This window comes from Melanaphis sacchari, unplaced genomic scaffold (genome assembly GCF_002803265.2).
Source record: "Melanaphis sacchari strain LSU unplaced genomic scaffold, SCAv2.0 Contig7_pilon_pilon, whole genome shotgun sequence".
Lineage (NCBI taxonomy): Eukaryota > Metazoa > Arthropoda > Insecta > Hemiptera > Aphididae > Melanaphis > Melanaphis sacchari.
In genome coordinates, this window is record NW_020271560.1 from 6,602,674 (window position 1) to 6,608,879 (window position 6,206).

The following is a 6,206-nucleotide window of genomic DNA, read 5'->3' on the forward strand; positions in this document are numbered from 1 at the left end:
TATCATTTTTTTAAAATGATATCTTACTATTGCAGGTTCATTCTGAAATTTTTCCACTATATACTTAATGAAATTAATCTAAAAAAAAAAAGTCACAAAAGAATTTCTGGCAAATGAAGTACTATTAACAATTAAATATTGGTATTTGAAGTTAAATATACTATTATATCATACATATAATATTATAATTTATCGTACATAGTCAATACCTAGTCATAATTCTCATAAAAGTAAACTTTCAATATAAATATTAGTTTTTTACTGTCCAAATGGTTATGAGACAATATATTTTTAACATATTTTTTTTATACTTTTATGTGTCAACATATATGTATGTTATTAAAAATTTACAAAATAAAAATAAATATACATTTATACGTTTGCAATATTTTACATTCATACATTTTAAAATTAATGCATTAATCACTCAGCTTAGAACCTAAAATAAATAAGTAGTGATGGGCATAATCGAGGTATTTCGATTATTTAAAATTATATCGATTATGAAAATTATCTCGATTATATTATAATCGAATGATTCTTTCTAATGATATCTCGTTTATTTTGAAAACAATGAATTCTTGATCTCAAAATAGTCAAAATGTTTATAATCTAATATGAATTATTTGGAATGAATGAATGATGTCCATGAAACGAGGGAAATTAACTATTATAAACAATAATTATAAAATTATTTTTAAATTGTTGTTGACTTAGAGTCTTTGTATTTTTGAATCGTTTAATCACTACTCTTGGATGGTCGACGATCGTTTTTAATACGGTGCCTACTGCCTATCACATATATCTAATAAATAATAATGTTGTATTATTTTGAACTATTTATATTTTAAAAATAAGTATAAACTGAAATTTAGATGATAGATAGGGAAATAAGATAGATAATACTACTGATTAAAGTTGTTATCAAATTTATGATGACTCCATAGATACCGTAAAATTCAACTTCGGTCATTGGAATTTATTCATATGTTAATGAAATACCTAATGTGAACGATTGATCATTGAAATCCTTTAGTTAGTATAAAATGTACTTATGTACCTAGTTAAATCTTAGTCGGATGTTTTCATAAGAAAAAAATCAAGTGTTAGCCTTGTAAGGTGTTAAGTTTAAATACAAAACTAGTCGTAAAAATATTAAGTGTTAGAATTTTAAACGTAAAATGAAAATGAATTTGATTATTCAATAACCAATGCAATGTACAGTAATGTATTATAATTTAAGCATAAAAAGAAAAAATTTACCTTAATTATTATAATTTTGTATGGGCTTATGTACTACATAAATATTATTGGACGTCCGTTAAGTTTGCAAGAATTTTCTTCAAGAATATTTAAATACTTGTAAAAATAAAGTGTAAAGTAATGTATACATTTTATTTTATTTTGAATTTTTGAATTAGTTTTTTGAAATAATACAAACGTAATAATAAATAACTTATTACGGTTTAGATGTTCCAGTACCTACACAAATCTAAACAAACCGCTGTCGAGGTTTTCTTAGTCATTTTAGTGATTACTTACCGGCTACCATCTATTAGAATTTAGAACTTTTTACAGAAATGTATAATTATAATTTATATCTAATTATAATATTGAAAAAAATGTAGTGAGGTAAATGAAAAACCATTAAAAAACAAAGTGAAACTTAAATTACTATGATATTACCTAATATCTATAGTACTTGTATTACACTATTACTTATAGTATTTTGAATAATCATGTAGATAGATCTTCACATTAAAATTTAAACTACACAGACGACAGACCATGTAGATAAACTCAGTTATTTTGTTCCAATTGAAATAATTAAGTTTACTTAAGAGGAACATTGTAAATTTTGATACATTTTCAAATCATAGTTATAAAAAATGTAGGTAAGTTGATACCACTACTGAGTTTGCTGTAAATAAGGATCGAGTGGGTCATTACATTTTACTTGAATTCAATGATAAATTGTATACAAAAAACGATTCTGAGCGGAGACGGACTATTAGCTTACCTACATCATTAACTATTAAGTATACTTCATGGTATATTTTTTTCAGTGAAACCCAAAAGCGCTAATTCATTTTGCGCTTTTGTACTTTAGTAGTGGGATAAAAGCGTAAAAATAAATATTTTTCCCATAACACTATAAGTTTTGTTTTAAAATTATTAATTATTAAATTTATACTATTTTTATAATTTAAAAATTTGATCAGTGATCGAATTCAGTTGAAGACATTGAAGTTTAGTATTATCGTAGGTATCGTATTTTATCGTAACGAATTACGATAAGGGTTAATAATCATTTAAGATAACTATACATTATGTCATTATAGTCATTATACCTATGCAATATAAACTTAAATCCAACTTATAAAATACACTTTATTTTTATAAAGTTTATTTGTGCTTATGGAATATTTATTTTTGTGCTTTTGGGTTGCGTTTGCTTCACATTTTTTTTTATATACATAGGTATTAATTTTTATAGGTATTAAATTCATTAATTTTATTTATATAGTTTTTTTCGAAAATATTGCATTTGTTATATTCTTAGTACTTAATTATTATAATAATAGGTATTTATAATATATTGTATCAATTTGGATTACTTAAAATTTAATATTTTTGTAAATTCCGTAATACAGTAACAATAGGTTCATATAATCATATAGAATAATTGGATAATATCTAAATCAAAAATGTCATTGCTATTATTAAAAATAATGATAATATAATATAATATGTGTAAAAATTTAATATTTCCTCTAATAATGTTTTTAAATTATAACAAAATAATTAGGTATCAACGATATTTTAACGTTTAAATAAGTAATTTCGTCTACATTTATCCATAAAAAATAATATTTTTTGTATATTTTTTAGATTTTTTGGTTCCAGTATAAATTTACTAATAAAAGATATAAAAAGCTAGTTCTTAATTCTTTTAAGTTTCTAATTATAAAATATTTCGCATTTTTTGCGATTTTGAAAAATTTCATAAAAATTTTATCTTCAAATGTATATAAAAAATTTATGTCTATGTATTTTTAATATTTTTTTTTTTTGTAAATAAAAGAATCAATTTTGTGAGATTTTGGATTAAATTTTCAAATTTTTGATCCAACTAAAAAACAATTAAAAATTCTCTTGCCTAAAAATGGCTTAAACTAAATAGAAATATTTTGAATATTTTATCGTAGTTAGAAAATTATTATATACTAACGTGAAAAATTCAAGCATCTTTGATTATTCGTTTTCGAATTACCCAAAAATTTAAAATTGATTTTGTCAAGAATTGGATACCTACCCAATGTTATAAAAAATGAACTTCGAACATAAATCATAGAAATATAGGTGACATTTTAGCTTACTTTTTTTTTTGATAAAGGTAAAAAAGTTAATGTGGAATTGTTCATTACATTTTTAAATTTTAGATATAATTTCTTTAATTTTGATGAATTTTGTCAAAATTCTACTTTTTAATGCTTGCTCAAAAATATTAATACTTTAAAAATTTTGATATTTATAATTTATATGTAATAACGTTAAAATATCATCACAGGTAAATGAATACTATAATATAGGAAAACTTTCAATATTTTTTCAAGTATTTCATTCAGCGTATAATTTCATTGAAATTTAAAAAAAAAACTAAAATAAATTTGAAATGTTATGCGTTAAATACTTATTAATAACTCAAAAGAATTAAAATATTTTAAAATTATAATTTTTATTGAAAATATATAAATTACAAACTATATTAAATTTATCTAAAATCACCCTCAAACTTATTCATTTTTTCTACTAATATACTTATCTTAGTTACGGGTGTAAACGATTGCAAACGAATCTTTTCCAGTAACACGATTGCGATTATTGCGAACGTTTTTACCTGTCTTTAATAGTGCATTGTTGCTAGATTTGGTGTTAGTCAAATTTTTAAATAATAATTTTTAAAATAATCAAATAATTTAAGAGATTTTCTACTATTACACTGGCGATAAGTAGATACGATGTAAATTTTCTAATTCATTAAACATTATGTAGCATTATTATTAATATTTACACTCCAAAATTGTTTTAATTAATCAACATTTTAAACACTTCATATTATTTTATATAATTTTATTTTAGTTTGTAACGTATAGTTATAATGTAATATTGTATTATTAAGATGGAATTATAGTTTTATTAAAAAAAAATTTTAATTGAATTCCCTAAAAAAATAACACATATTTAGGAATTGTAAGATTGGTTTACAAAAATGTCTGTAATCGTTCGTTTTTCTTTAAATAAAACAAATTTTTTAAAAAGCAACATTCGTTCACAATCGTGTTATAAAAAAGGTAAAAATCGTAACAATACTTAAACCTGACAAACCACCAGAAAATCCATCCTCATACAGACCCATAAGTCTTCTATCAGTTCTTGGAAAAGTTTTGGAAAAAATATTACTAAAGCGTGTCTCTATCATTGCCAATGAAAACAAAAACTTGCCTAACTTCCAATTTGGTTTTCGTGCAAATCATTCTACAACCCACCAGCTACACCGAGTCGCCGACACAATCTCTACTGCTTTGGAAACAAAAAAATACTGCGCTGGAGTATTCTTGGACGTTGCCAAAGCTTTCGACACCGTCTGGCACGAGGGATTACTCTTCAAATTAAAACTTTATTCCCCGCACCTTACTATCTCCTCTTAAAATCGTACTTGGACAACCGCACATTCAAGGTTCGCCACAACCTTCAACATTCAAAACAATTTAGCATTGTTGCTGGGGTCCCGCAAGGCAGTGACATAGCACCTTTTCTGTACATAATTTACACATCAGATCTACCCACCTCAGAAAAAACAACCATCGGAACTTATGCAGACAATACTGCGCTTTTATCTACGGCTAATTATCATATCACTGCAAGCCTTCAACTACAATTACACATTGATACTCTTTCTCAATGGTTCACTAAATGGAAAATTAAAGTCAACGAATCGAAGTCTTCCTTCGTCACATTTGCTCTCAGGCCCCATAACTGCCCTCCTATTTCAATGAATAACACCATCATTCCTCACTCAAACGAAGTGAAATACCTCGGCTTAATATTCGACAGACGTCTTACATGGTCTTCTCATCTAAAAGACAAACGTAAAAAGTTAAACTCAAGACTTCATCTGCTAAGGCCACTCCTACGCTCAAATCTAGCATTACCACTTAAACTCATACTATATAAAACTCTTCTGCAACCTCTCTGGGTGTATGGGGTAGTAATCTGGGGTTCTGCTAAACAATCTAACAAGAGAATTATCCAAGCCTTCCAGAATATCTGCTGTCGTATAATAACTGGAGCACCCTGGTATATCTCCAACAATGCAATTAACTCCGACCTAAGAATCTGCTCTGTTAACGAAACTGCTACCATATACTACAAACACTTCCACGCAAAACTTCAACCCAATTCCAACCAGCTCATCAGGGACCTTGCTACACCAGCACTACCCGGAAATCCAACTAGACGACTCAAGCGGAACTGGTGCCGCGACTTAAAAATTTTATAAATTATTTAAATTAAATATTATTGTATAAATTGTAAATGTTATTGTAAAGCCACTAGGTGTCCCTAATGAGGGATTTCCTACCTTGTTATCATTAGTTCATAGTTTTTCTTTCTCTCACCATAATTATTACTTATTGTACACCCCTGTATAGATTGTAATATTCAAAATAAAGTCATTTTATTTAAAAAAAAAAAAAAAAAGGTAAAACGTTCGCAATCATGTTGCACTCCTTATATATAAACGCAAAAAAAAATATGTATTAAAAATAAATTGAAAACATTCAATATTATACAAATAATACATTTATATTTCCGTTTAGAATCAAAAATATCTTAATCGTACTAATTTTATTATAATTTATAATCGATTATCTAAAATCATAGTACATAAAACATAAGTAATACATAGAAATAACCAAGAGTTATTATTAAATATCGTTTATACCTACATATATTTTATTATTAGTTTATTTATGTGTATAAATTTATGATACATATTGTTATTTGTTATGCCTATTGTTTAAATAGTTATTATTATGATATAAGAAACTCTTCATTTGGCGCCAAGTGATGAGTCACGTTGTCACTAGAAGCGCTAGTAAGCAGTTATTAACATTTTTTCTGATGACTGCCCTAACTCAGTG